Source organism: Grammomys surdaster, unplaced genomic scaffold (genome assembly GCF_004785775.1).
Source record: "Grammomys surdaster isolate TR1022 unplaced genomic scaffold, NIH_TR_1.0 125925, whole genome shotgun sequence".
NCBI classification, from domain to species: domain Eukaryota; kingdom Metazoa; phylum Chordata; class Mammalia; order Rodentia; family Muridae; genus Grammomys; species Grammomys surdaster.
The window spans coordinates 342,115-357,196 of record NW_021620749.1 but is presented as its reverse complement, the minus strand read 5'-3'; positions in this window follow the sequence as shown (position 1 = coordinate 357,196).

Sequence of the window (15,082 nt, the reverse complement as noted above, 5' to 3'; positions counted from 1 at the left end):
AGACAGTAGCTGGCTCCTTGGTGAACTAGCAGTGCTGAGCCAGAGCCAGCAGCCCTGGTCCCACAAGTGTACGTGTAGAAAGACCCGGAGTTTCTTGCTGTCTCAGGTTAAGAAGACAGAGACTGAGGTTTCACAGCTGTCTTCCTGAGAAGCCCAAGGGTGAGTTCTCAGGAATGGCTTACCTTTCCCTGAGGAAACTTTCTTGATTTAGTAAATGGCTACACAGGTGCAGAGGGGTAGGTACCGCTCTTGTCCTACTGTTTGGGCTTATGTTCAAGTCCTAACCCCTGTGCCTGTGGAGATGACCTCATTTGGAAAACAGGAAGGAGTCAGTTGATATTTGATGAGGTCAGGCTGAGGTGAGGCAGGTCCTGAGAGACGGAAAGCATGGAGGAGACTACGTGCAGAGACTAGGATGATATTGCTCCAAGCCAAGGACACCAACAAGAAATATAAAGGTAGGAAAAGGACAGGAGCCAAACCCGCCTTGGTCTCAGGCTTCCCACCTCTACAACTGTAAGAAAACACAGCTCTGTGGTGGAAGGTGCCATGTATGCAGCCTTTATTTGGCTAGTGCTGGCATTTCAGGGCCCTGCAGGAGCAGAGAAAAGAAGGGAACTGAACTTAAAATGAACTCGATGGTATAATCTGCCAGGGCTGGCATCAAGGAGGTAGAGGTTGGAAGCAGAGGCCGTATTCAGTCACCTAGAAGGAACTTGCAGCTTCTGGCCTGCCCAGGCCTCACTCCTGAACTCTGTGTCTACTGAACATTTCCTGTTTGGGTTCATATAGCACCTCACATTGCATAGCAGGAACTAAACCCTGCCCCCTGTGGTTGCTCCTTGCCCTCTTCTTGCTGCAAGTGACCATAAGGCCCTTGGAGCAGACCTGGCACCTGCCCAGCTAAGGTTCCATTCCCAGGTCATGTCCATGGCTAGATAGAACGGAGTCTTGCTGGTTCTCAAATGCTGCCTCCTTCATCTCCACAGTCCAATAAAGTAGGCCTTCTTTGTCGTCACTTGAGGCTGTTAACCAGCTTTCCATATGCTCTCACAGTGACAGTGGGGAAAGTTCACATTTATCTAGTAGCTCAACTCCACTTTGGTTCCCTCTGTTCCCCAGGGAAATCCACAGTGAGTGTCCATTCTGGCCATACTCTTCCTGATGCTCCCTGGGGTACTTGTCCAGCCAGGATGTATCTAGCCAGCAAACCTTATGTACTCTCTCCCTCTGACCTACATTCTGTCCTCTGTCACTGTGACCTGCTTCAAGAAGCATCCTGAAGCCTATGGAGAATGGGAGGTACCCTTCTGCAGGCATTTCCACACAGTGCTCATGGGTTGTCCTTGTATGTATTGTCTGTCATTGAACTTGTGTTCCCTGCAGGCAAGGACAGCAGCTGTGCTTATCCAAGCTTATAGGTAGTGCTGGGGTGGCCCTGGAATGGGCACCAAGAAAGCCAGTAAACAGAGGGATCAGGAAAGACAGGACTTGGCAGGGTGAGGACTTCTTGTATCCAGTCACTGATTTCTTCCCCTGATGGTACTCAGTTCTTTGTGTCAGACACTGAAGCAGACTGAGTAGGTCACCTGCTCACCTGCACGCTGAAGATGCCTCCATCTGCAGAAGGAGAGTTTTGATGGAAGGGACTGGAGGGGACCTTGGCTTTTCATGGCAGAGTGCAGCTGAGCAGCACCTTGTGGTGCTGGCCTGTCATTTCAGCTACTTAAGAGCCTGAGGCAGAAGTGCTGGTTCAGATTCTGGTAACTACAGGGCCAACTGAAGGCTGGACCTGGCAATTTTGTGAGATGCTATCTCACAAATAGAAAGTAAAGGGAGGACTAGGGGTGTGGATCAGTGGTAGAGTAGTTGTCCCTCATGCCAACTGCAGAGCAGAAATGAGAAGCTGACACCTTCTGGCCAGCAAGGAGCATGCACATATCTCCTCTCCTGGGGTTATGGCTTGAGTAAGGACAAGCTTCCATTAGTCATAGGGCAGGACTAAAGGCTTCTCAGAGCATCGAGTAACTTCTGGTAGTGCTTTGAGGAGAGGGGTTTGTGGCCATTTTTTTTGAGACCATCATAGATGGTGGGAGGGATACAAGGTGATTCAAATCCCATCTGTTTCCTAAAGAGGCTGGATGCTCTTTAGGAGGTGAACAGAAGTTATAGGTCTGGAGTGCTCCTTGAGGGAGGATCAGCCTGAGTCGTGGAATTATAGCTGGCAAAAAAAGACAAGGGTATACCAGAAAACCGAGTGGCTCATGATTAGGAGGGATCCACAGCAAATCACACAGTGACAATGTGCTGACTCTCAGTCCTTGAAGAGAGTCCTAAATATGGCCCTGCTGGTCAGAACCAGCCTGTGGTGAAAGGAACTACTCACATCTCTTGTGCTGTAAAGGATTTTAGTTGGGACTTCTGGAAACTTCTCTGAAGTCCAACAATCAACTCTGGATAAACCCCCTTTAGCTGTACTTCCTTTTATTTCTTTTTAAAATTATTATTTTCTTTGCATAATTTATTTTTTATTCACATTACATCCCAGTCACAGCCTCCCTCCCTACTTTCTTCCTAGTCCTGCCTTACAAATCCCTCCCCCTATTACCTCCTCCCCTTCCCTCAGAGAAGGGAAGCCTCCCTTGGGCACCTCCCCACCCTGAGACATCTAGTCCCAGAAGGACTAAGCACCTCCTCTCCCACTGAGGCCTAACCAGGCAGTCCAGGTAGGAGAAGGGAATCCAATAGCAGGCAACAGAGTTAGAGACAGTCATGCTCCAATTGTTAAGGGACCCACATGGAAACCAAGAGATGCACTTGAAACCAAATAATGCAGACCTAGAAAGACGCGTATGGTATACTCACTTTTATAATTGAACATTAACCATAAAGTACAGAATAAACATCCACAGACCCAAAGAAACTGAGTAATAAGCCTGAGGGATGATGTGTGAGTCTCACTCAGTGTTGGGAGCCGACTCTTAGCCGAAAGTGGCTATCATCTTTACAGCCATCTCGAGCCATATACCCTGACAAGAGACTTGTTTCAACAGCCTGCAATAGCTGAGCGCACTCTGATAAACATCTTGTTACACTGTTTAGTGCCCCCAGCTGCCAGGTGCTCCTGGTATCCATGGCTACAAGGCACGTGAAGTAGTGGCTTCAGTTGAGATTGTCCACGAGGGCAAGTCACGTGGTAAAGGGTATAAATACCCGGATTTCCTTTCTATTGGAGAGATAGGAAGTAGAAGTAGAGCAGTAGGGGAGTAGAGGAGTAGGGGAGTCGAGGAGGTAGAGGTAGAAAGTAGGAGGTAGTAGGAAGTAGGAAGTAGAGGAAGGAGAGAAAAAGTGAGAGGTGTCAGGAGACTGAAGGAGTGAGAATATAGTAAGAAGAGAGGAAAATAAAGAAGACTTGAAGAGACTCCACCGGACTCTGGCTTGTATCTATCTTTTGCGTCTCTCGCCCCTTTTTTCCCCTTCCTCCGTCCCCATTCTCTCTTGCTAGACCCTGACCTGCCGACCGGAGCAGCAGAACCGGCCGGCCTTTACAAAGTAGCAGAACCCGACGGCCGTTAAAAAAGAAACGGCAGTTACAAAGTGGCGCCCAGACGTGCGGCAGCAAGAACCAGAGACCCAGTGAGGGACGTTACTGGAAGGAGGATTGACTGAAAATTCAGAGGTGAAACAGAGGTGATTGCCACAGAAAACTGCCGTGTGGAGACCAGTAAGTCATAGTAATAATGGGGCAAGAAATAAGTCAGCCTGAACTCAACTCTCTGGTTTTGTTCTGTTGCTTGCTGTTTACGTGTATCAATTGTCTGCTTTTGTTTCGCTGTTTAAATGTTGCCTTTCATGCCCAAAAGAAAAAGAAACACATAGAATCCAAAATAGGACCAAAGGTTGAAGTAATCAATTTGTCAGAGCCAGATTGTGCTGACCTAGAGGAAGAGGCAGCCAAATATTTTGATCCTGAATGGCCTTCTTCCCGAAGGCCCCCTCCCTGTGCTCCTCCACCTCCAGATGCTCCTGTTATGGAGATGGTGGTTGAAGATCACAGAAAGGAGTTGCAGGACAAAATTTCTTTTCTTAAACAACAAATTTCTCTCCTTAAACAACAAATAGAGTTAGAGGAAGAGTATCAGGACTTAATTAATCAGATACAAAAACTAAAGACAGGGAAGAGGTCTCGAGCAGGCAAGGAAAATTCCTCAGGTCCTCGAGTTCCTCAACCTGGAGTCCAAAGGCAGCCCCTGTCCTCTGGTTTCAGTTCAGCCACAGATCAGCCAGAGGAGGGAGAGGTTAAGGTTTTCCCTGTATCAGAGACTAGAGATGCTCAAGGAGTTGCGTGGAGACATCACACAGGGTTTAACTTTCAAATTATTAAAGAATTAAAAAATTCAGTGTCACAATATGGTGCCACTGCTCCCTTTACTCTTGCAATCTTAGAATCTGTTGCAGAGGAGTGGCTGACTCCTGGTGATTGGGATACTCTAGTGAGAGCAGTTCTTAGTGGTGGTGACCATCTTATTTGGAAATCAGAGTATCATGAGAATTGTAAAGAGACAGCTAGGAGAAACATTCAGGCAGGTAATGGTTGGTCCTTTGATGCCTTAGTAGGAGAAGGGCAATTTGCTTCTAGTGATAACCAGATGCAATATGACCCAGGCTTATTCGCTCAAATTCAAAATGCGGCCATGAAGGCCTGGCGCAAACTCCCGGTAAAGGGAGACCCTGGTGCATCTTTGACCTCAGTCAGACAAGGACCTGATGAACGATTTTCTGATTTTGTTCATCGATTAATGACAACAGCAGGGAGGATTTTTGGTAATGTAGAGGCAGGTATAGATTATGTGAAACAACTTGCATATGAAAATGCCAATTCTGCCTGCCAAGCAGCCATTAGACCCTATAGGAAAAAGACAGATCTTACTGGGTATATCAGACTCTGTTCTGATATAGGGCCCTCCTACCAACAGGGCTTAGCTATGGCAGCCGCCATGCAAGGACAATCAGTAAGAGACTTTTTGGCAAGTAGAGACAAAAAGGCCTGTTTTAAATGTGGCAAGCCTGGACACTTTTCAAAATATTGCAAAGCAGAAAATGAGTTAACCCAGAGACAGCCCAGAAAACAGCCTGGGCTATGCCCACGTTGCAAACGTGGAAGGCATTGGGCTAATGAATGTAGGTCCAAGACAGATGCACAAGGAAACACCCTTTCCTATAATCAGGGAAACGGGAACAGGGGCCAGCCCCAGGCCCCGAACCAATACAAGCCAAAGCAGGCTTATGGGGCAGTCAGTTTCATACCAACAAACAACAACCCCTTTCAGAACTTAGTCGAGCAACACCAGGAAGTGCAGGACTGGACCTCAGTTCTGCCACCCACACAGTATTAACCCCAGAAATGGGACCTCAGGCCTTACCCACTGGAGTGTTTGGACCACTCTATCCAAATGTGTTTGGCCTGATAGTGGGAAGAAGCAGTGCTACTATACAAGGACTACAAATTTTTCCTGGAGTTATAGACAATGATTATCAAGGTGAGATCAAGGTAATGGCCAAGGCAATACAGAATATAGTCACCATTCCTACAGGAAGGAGGATAGCTCAACTGTTGTTACTTCCATTGATTCCTACTAATCATAAATCTTTAGATTCTGAAGGAAAATCTGCTGCAGATAGATTCTGGCATCCTAATACTAAAAAGAATTTTGCAACAGTCCTCTGGAAAGACCCATTAACTGGAACCTGGAATGGGCCAGATCCAGTGCTTATCTGGGGAAGAGGATCTGTCTGCATATATTCCCAAACGGCAGATGCCGCACGATGGCTGCCAGAGAGATTGATCAAACAAATAGACAATAATAACAAATCCAGGGAGGAGAAACCCCCTGAGAAGCGTATTTTTCCTTTACAGGAAACATGAAGATGCTTCACTAGAGCGAATCAACCAGTATACCTGACTTGGGAAGTTCTCAGTGCGGAAGAAGACATCACCACCCGCACCTCCAGGGTGGCTCTTCTCAGTGCGGAAGAAGACATCACCACCCACGCCTCCAGGGTGGCTCTATTAGACTCTTGGTTCCCTGATTTATGATTTAGTGGTACATTGTTTAAACCCTAGAGAAAACCCATTACCATAGTTACTATAGTTGTGTTTTAGGTTTGAGATTGATTGGGACAGAAATAGGGATTTTCTTACTTGTTTTGTTAAGATCAAAGCTATGATCAGTTCTGTACTTATATAGATTAGATTTATAAAATAGTGTTATAGAATAGAAGAGGCTTATACTTTTTACTCCTCCAACAGAAGAAGTTATGTACTACCCTTAAAAAGAGTGTTGTATTTGCGCTAACCATTCAGGCATTGCTAAGTCTCTTGTCTCTCGAGTTCATGCTGCTCAACAAACTGATGGCTTTTGTACTACAACAGATAGACGTTACACAAATGAAAGCCATACAGGTCCATTATTACAGGCTGGAAGTAGGGGACTAAAACCTCTGTCATCAAGACTGACGAGGATTAACCCTTAACTTACGCGCTAAGCCGGATAGTCAATGACGGGTAAGAGAACACCTCAAGACCCTTGCCCCTAACTGGGAGGCCTCACCATCCTAAGACAGGAGCTCAACCAATGACTGTTGAGTATCCAGAGACGGGAAAGGGAGGCTGGGGTCCTTTGTTCCAACCTAAGGCAGGCACGGTTTCCGTAAGTTTTCCCAGCCTTCCCTTTTGAAAACAAATTTAAAAAGGGGGACCTGTTGGGAGCCGACTCTTAGCCGAAAGTGGCTATCATCTTTACAGCCATCTCGAGCCATATACCCTGACAAGAGACTTGTTTCAACAGCCTGCAATAGCTGAGCGCACTCTGATAAACATCTTGTTACACTGTTTAGTGCCCCCAGCTGCCAGGTGCTCCTGGTATCCATGGCTACAAGGCACGTGAAGTAGTGGCTTCAGTTGAGATTGTCCACGAGGGCAAGTCACGTGGTAAAGGGTATAAATACCCGGATTTCCTTTCTATTGGAGAGATAGGAAGTAGAAGTAGAGCAGTAGGAGAGTAGAGGAGTAGGGGAGTAGAAAGTAGGAGGTAGAAAGTAGGAGGTAGTAGGAAGAAGTAGAGGAGTACAGGAGACTGAAGGAGTGAGAATATAGTAAGAAGACAGGAGAATAAAGAAGACTTGAAGAGACTCCACCGGACTCTGGCTTGTATCTATCTTTTGCGTCTCTCGCCCCTTTTTTCCCCTTCCTCCGTCCCCATGTTCTCTCTTGCTGGACCCTGACCTGCCGACCGGAGCAGCAGAACCGGCCGGCCTTTACAAAGTAGCAGAACCTGACGGCCGTTACAAAAGAAACGGCAGTTACAACTCAGAAAGGGAAACAGATGGAGAGAGGGAACTAGGTGGGAGATGGGGAGAGGAGATGGCAATAAGGTGTGGGGGTGGGGAAGAGAGGGATGAGGGTAAGAGTGGAAACTGGTGGGGGCATCTCTGGGACTAGCTGGAGGCCTGGGATGGGGGAGGGTACAAGGAGTCTATGTGGGTCACCCTAGCTTCTTAAGATTTACATTTATTTTTAATTGTCTCTGTATCAAGTGTGTATATGTGAATGGAGGAGCCTGTGGAGGCCAGAGACGTTGAACCCCTGGAGCAGCAGTTACAGGCAATTGTGAGCCAGCTGGCACGGGTGCTGGGAACTCTGGCATGGGTGCTGGGAACTGAGCTCAGGCCCTCTGTGCTCTTTACCATTACCCCTTCTCCCATCCCCACACTGGCATTTTTTTTTAATCACTTGCTTTCATGATGCTGGGGATTGACGCCATAGCTTCTTATGTGCTAGGCACGCGCTCTACCACCTACGACCACTCCAGCCTGTGTCCAGCCTGCGTTGTTTTGCTTTTGGTTAACTTTCCAAATCACAACTTTGAAGGTGATACAGCTAGAAGCCTGTCACTAGCCTCCCACAGGAGACACCTCTGTCCTATGGGTGAAGGCAATAAAATGGTTGCCTGGTTACCTTTCAGTAGTTGAAGGACACTTTTCTTGAAACCACCAAGCACTCACTTGCACCTGGCAGGTATCTGATGGGCGAGCTATGGCATCAAGAGCTGACGGTTTCCAGTGCACTCCCCCTACTCAGATCACACTGCCACTGTGGTGTGACTGAGCATGACTCAGGTGAGGAACTGTGAGGACAGTGACTTGAAACACTGGAGACATCACATCCGTCCTTTCCTTGCCCTCAGGCATCTACTTCTTTACTGTTAATCCTGGGGGACGTAGTATCAAAGCCCAGATCCTGCTTACAAGTCCAACAGCCTTTGAATAAACACTTAGTCATAAAAGCTGTCGTTTGGGTAATTCATACTCTGCGCACAGGTGATACAGGCCAGGCTCAGCAGGAGCATCTCAGAGATATGTCTGACATGGATTTTTATCTGCATGGTTATTTTTAATGATTCTTGCAAGTGTGCCTTTAAAAAGTAACTGTCTCCCTTCTTCCCTTCCCAGCCTTTTTGCAGGATGTGAGGTAGCCTGAGGCTCTGCCAGTCACCAGTGGACGTGGACAGCCCCCACTTCCCAAATAGACTATTTCAAAACAAGAAACACACACCCGTTCCAGACGACTTGAAAAATGTAGCCCCTAACTTACTCACCCTTAGGTACAAATCTCTCAAGTGAGGCCTCTTATTCTTCCATTCCCTGTGGCTGTTTCTCCCAAGCAGCGGCACTGGTACTGGAGGCCACCATTGAGCTATCTGGAGGATGCCAGATGGCTTCTTCTTCCTAGGGATGGCCACATTTGTCCCATGAAGGTTAAGCTTTTGGACTTTGGTTTTTATTGCATCATGTTTTATAGTACCTTAATTTTTAAATGGCTTCCAGTTTTCGTTAGCAATAAGGGAAGTGCAATAAAACACTTTGTACAGTCAGAGCCTGGACACAGTCAGAGATGGCAGACCTCGAAGTCAGCTGCTAGCTATGGGAGAATAGATACTGTGGTAGAGATAAGACTGGATTCTGTGCTCATGGGTCTGTCAGGGAAGGTCACACAGACCCTCCCAGAGAGCTTGTCACTCCTTCAGATTGGCAGCAAGTGCCAGCTCTGGAGACAACCAGATGCAGCCTAGCAACAGGGTTCATTACATACATGTTATTGGTCAGAAGGATGCAGCAGCAAGACCACACCCCAAGTGGAAGGACAAGGTTCTGCTTGCTGGGTGGAACCTAGCTGAACCTGAGCAGGAAGCAGCCAGCTGGGTACAGACTCACAGCTTCCAGGGGAGGGAGCCCTATCTTCATCTTAGCTACCTAGACACACCTTCCACATCTGGAACTCCCAGATGCTGGGAAGACAGCCATGAGCACAAGTATAGTGGGATGGGCAATGGATTTCTGAAGCTCACCTCTGGCCCATTTGTAAACATATACACAGTATCCTTGTCCATTCAGGAAGATGACATCATCATTCTCCATAGTGGGCTTTGCAACAGTACAGGGCATTTTCTTTTGCTCTTAGCAAAATCAGTCCCAAAGTACAACTTTGAGTTGTACTACTCAAATCTCTGCCTTCCGGAACTTGCTAAATAGTGACAGATCTTCAGCCAAGCGTACGTTGAAGGTCTTCTCTACAGGTGGGTTGGGGAAAGGAGGTGGGAAGTATAAACCTCATTGCTCAGAAGCAGTGCCAACAGACACTGACCACCAATGCGAACAGTATCCACAGCCCTGCCTCCCTGGGCTGGCCAGTCAGGTCTTGCCTCAAGCTCATGGACTGCCCCAGTTCAGAATGCATCTTGCAGCCTTCAGACTCCTCACCTGCTCTCTGTGGACCATCATGCTGCCAAGACCCACAGGAATGTGTATCTACCTCCAGCAACTTCACCCTCCGGGGCTAGACAGAGCTTTGATGCAGCCGCCAGGATGGGATCCTGGAGCCAGTGTGGGAAGCTTGTTGCTTGGCCTGGGAACAAGCCCAGGCAGCCCAGCTCAGGGCTTCTCTCTGCCTGACTTGCTGGGATAAGAAGCAGGAGGCCTGGTGAGACATGGGTTCTAGAAAAGTGGGAAGTGGCAGGCCTCCACTGTGTACATGCCATTTGGCATGGACATGTTGGAGGACTTTATATGTGTCCATGACTCTGCAGAATGGACTTCCTTGGCTTCCCTTTCACTTAGCATGAATCACCGAGTGCCTCTCGTCCATCCATCCATCCATCCATCCATCCATCCATCCAATTAATCAACACATCTTGGATCCATCCCTATACCTAGCTCAGAACTAGGTTTCCATGGAGATAGATGGACTATTAGGTTCTGTATTGATAACACTTGAAATCCTGCTCATGTGACCAGATAAACCACGGATAGGAAAAGATGCAAGGAGCCTGTCCAGAGACATAGCCACCCCACACATTATGTGGTAAGTGTGGAAAGAGCCTCCTAGTCTCTGTAATCAGGCATGTCACTTGATTCCATATACTGCAAGAGATAAAATGTGCCATGGGGGAGGTAGCTTAGTTAATATTGCCTTTGCTTAGCATTTGCACAGTCCTAGGTTCAATCCATGGCACAATGTAAGCTGATTCACACCTGTAATCTCAGAACTCAGGAGATAGAGGCAAGAAGATTGGAGTTCAAGGTTATCAATACTCAGCTATGCAGAGACCTTAAAAACAGCCTAAACTGCAGACGATTATCTCTCATGGCACAGAAAAAAATAAATAAATAAATAAATAAATAAATAACAAAAAAAAAACAAGAAAACTTAAAACCTTGACTCAACAAAGACTGCCAGCCATCTCACTGGCCAAGTGGACTATGGAGAGCCAAGCAAATAGAAGTCTATACTGGGCACAGACAGGTTCAGTCACTGCCTCCTGGACTCAGTATGGATTCAGGAGACATGAGTGAAGTTAGTGGCATTGGGAATTGAACCTTAGCTAAGAAGGAACCACAGTGGAACCCACCTGCCCTTGTCAGGTGGAGTTGCTGAGCCCTCACACAGCAAGAACAGCAGCAAGGAATATTCTTCCAGCAAGCATATGAAGAACCCTTGGGTAGGAAGGTCTGGCTTACTCCACCCTGCCCTTTCATGGGGCAGAGGGAAGGCAGGTTCTGTTGGCTCCAGGCACCTCAGCAGCTGTCATGAGGAGCCATTTGCACACCAAATAACTGCTACTAACCCAAAGGAGCAAACTGTGTAGACTTTTTAAAAAATATCTTTGGGCTGGAGAAAAGGCTCAGTGGTTAAGAGAACTTGCTGCTTTTGCAGAGTTTCTAGTACCTGCTTCATGTGGCTCACGAGCACCTGTAGTCCAGGTTCCAGGGCATCCAATGCTCTCTTCTGGTCTCTGTGGGATCCTGCACACATGTGGTGCACACATATGCAGGCAACCACCATACACATTAAATAAATACAGAAATCTTTAAAATACATATGCAAGGAGCATGTTTGTGCCCTAACATTCCTGTGTCAGTCAGAGGATAAATCTGGGTGTTGGTCCTCACCTTCTGTCTTGTTTTTGACTTTGTGTACACCAGGCTGGTTTTTAGCTTCCAGAGACTCTCCTGTCTCCTCTCAACTCTCCTTAGTAGCAAGGATATTATAGACACATGCTGCCATGATGGTTTTCTGTGGGGTCTAGAGATCTAATCTTGGGTCTTCTTGAGCAGAAAGAGCCTCACCCACTGAGGCCATCTCCCAGACCATGTCACCCTTCTCCTGAGTTGTACAAGTAAGACCATTTATATCCCCCAAAACAAGGGGCAAAGAGACAACTTGTTGGCGGTGGTGTTCTTATATCAGTCAGGAGCAGAGCAGATGTTCATCCTAGATTGATGCCCGGCTTACTGGCCAAAGCTATCTTATGCTTAGGACTCATAAAAATCAAACCAAATCAAATCAAATCCAGGCAGCACAGCCCAGAATAGGAAGAGGAAGGCAGAGACCTGCAGGCGGCCATGCCACAGTCAGACCTGTCCTCCAGCACTTGGCACAGGCAGGCTATAGATGCCTGCTAGCTGCCGTGCCATGCAGCATTAGAGGGAGGATGTCACCCGGGGACCCACCAGCCACATGGCCAGCCTGTGGTGGAATGTGTGAGTGTGTGGTGGTCAGATGGGAAAGAGAGGGAAGTGGAACAACTTGAGCACTATGAAGAGAGAGGAAACTGGAGACTCAAGGGTAGGGAGGACTAGCCTCTTATGAGTAGCCATTCTGGCCATCTGGGGCCATGATGAGGTCCCAGCTCGAACTGCTGCTTAGAACCATGTCTGAATTCATGGCTATGAAGAGGCAGGAGTTAGTGTAGATATGTGTGACTCATCACCATTAGAGAACATGAGGATGTCCCTGGTCAGGACAGTTACCAGGGACCATGTGGATGTCCAAGGGCTGTGTTTAACTGGTCCTGCCCCTTACTACCTGCACTACTCTGGAGAGATGACCCCATCTCTCAACAGCAGCAGCACTTGGGAGAGCAGGTCCTGCCCAGGCAGCCCAGCACAGTGCAGCTGGCTCTGATGTGGATGTGGGTAAGCTGCCCCAAGGGTGTGTGAGAGAACTGACCCCGCCACTTGTTTGCCATGGGCTGGCTGGCATGGGTGCAGAGGTGTTGCTGTCCCCACTCACTGTCCCTTGCCACCTCTGGCAGTTGGGAAAGCTGCCCACAGGGTCATGAGCTATATCTGTCTCTCACCAGCACTTGGGAGAGTGGGCCCTGTGCCTCATCTAGACAGCATAGCAGAGCTGCCCCTGGTGGTAGGGACAGTACAAGGAGGCCAGCCTCAAGGAAAGAGAGAGCTGTCCCTACCATTCATCTGCTGTCTGTGAGGCAATATGGTTGTGGAAGTGATGCCTTTCCTGATCCCTGTGGCATTGGGAGAGCTGGCCCTGGCATCATGAGAGCCCGAGAGTAGCCCTGCACCTTGCCTGGGCAGGACAGTAGAGCTGCTCCTGGTGGCAGGGGTACAGGTGAGCTAGCCCTAAGGGCATGAGAGAGGGAGAATTGGCTCTGCCATCTTTCTGCTGTGATGGCCTGGGGAGGAGGGGAGACGTGTCCTTTACTCCCTCACCCCTCACCATCTGAAGCAGATGGGAAGTTATGAGAGTGGGTGAATAGGCCCTGCTCCTCATGGGATGCAGCACTTAGGAGAGCAGGTCCTGCACCTCTTCTAGGCAGCATAGTAGAGCTGGCTGGTGGGGGGTGATGTGTGCTGGTGAGCCAGCCCCTGAGAATGTGAGTATAGGAAAGCTGTCCCTACTATTCATCCGGCATGAGGTAGTGTGGGTGTGGGAGTGATGCCCTCTCCCTTCTCCCTCACTACCTGCAGTAGCTGTGAGAGCTGGCCCTGGGGTCATGAGAGCAGGGGACTTAGCCATGCCCCCTTACTGACTGTAGCATTCTCTAGAGCTGACCCTGCGCCTTGCCTGGGCAACACAGTGGAGCTGGCCCTGAGGGTGAAAGCACAGGTGAGCCAGCCCTGAGGACTGTGAGAGCAGGAGAGCTGCCCCAGCCCCTCACAAGCTACAGCACTTGGGAGAGTGGGCCCTGCATCCTGGCTGTGTAACACAATGAAGCTGACTCTGGAGGTGTGAGTGCAGGTGAACCAACCTAAAGGCATGAGAGCAACTCAGCTGACTCTGCCTCCTGCTGATGGTAGCATTGGGTGGCCTAGCCAGACCAGTGCTGGAGAGCTCACCCTGGTAGTGTGGGTAAAGGAGAGCTGGCAGGCTGACCAGCACCACCCAGGCCTAGTTCCAGGGCTCTGAGTTGGGCCACCCCAAAATCTATATCATCTGCAAATGGTTGGGATGCATGAAAGGGGCAGAGCTGTGGTTCCAAAGGTGCAGGATCCCCATGACACAGGGCAACAACAGGATAACCAGGAGGAGTCCCTATGAGGATCCAATACTGATGCTATCATAGAAGCCAAAAGTGTTGAACCAGACCAATGATTCGTTGCAGTGAACATTTATTTGCAAGTGAAGATGTACAGACAGAGGGATAAACTGTGGCACACACTGATTGACATATTACAGCTCCCTCCATGAGATGTCTTGCTATGAGGTGAAGTGATCGTCTTTTCATCCAGCTTTGGAGCTGCGACTTCAGCCAGGAGGGCTCCTATCAATTTTCCAAGGTGAAGCATCACCCATTCATCACTTCCTTAGCCATGTTCTGTGCCTGAATGTCCCAGGCAAGCACAACCTCCACAGCAGCAGCTCGTGGGGACATTTGCACAGAAGGAAGAATATAAAGAGGAGGGAGAACAAGACTACGGGAGGAGAAAGAGAGTTCGGGTGATACCAGGGAGGATGAATGAATGGAAGCCACTGAGGACCAAGGCCACACATCGAATACTTCACACACTTCACACACCATACACACCACATATGCTATATACCACTCAAACACTATATATCTCACACGGAGCTATATGACGCACACTACACAGACTATACATGTAGCAGGATACTTATTCTGCTGCATTGTATTCACTGTGGAGCTCGGTGATTAGTCGTAGAAGAGGAGGTGGAGCTGGGAGAAGAAGAGAGGAAGAGAGGGGAGAAAAAGAGGAAGGGGAGGGGAGAAGGAGAGGAAGGGGAGGGGAAAGGGAGCAGCCATGGAGAACCATGGATGATGGGTCGAAAGCTGTCCCTGGTAGCAACGTCTATCAAAAGGCTAGATACTGGGTAACAACTCTAATTGTGTGAGCATCTTGTTGATTGAGCATTTCTAAATATATAAATCCTTTAGACAATCATTAAGCTTTAAGAGTCTCATTTCTACCGGGCACTGCAAGGATGGCAGATATTGTCTGGGTTCAGCCGAGCTTTGTGACTGCAGCGTGGGGGATGACTCTGCCATGCTTGCGTCTCATGGGTGCCAGGGCCTGCGCATCTAGCTAGCCTGAGCCCCAGTCAGAGCCAAGGAACAGCAGGAACATGGAGGCTGCCCGGGAACAAGTGGACCAGGTACTGTTTTCTAAATATCATCCCTACATATACATATTCTATACACATCACACGACACCACACACAACTAACATACCTCATACCACATACACACTACACATCTCA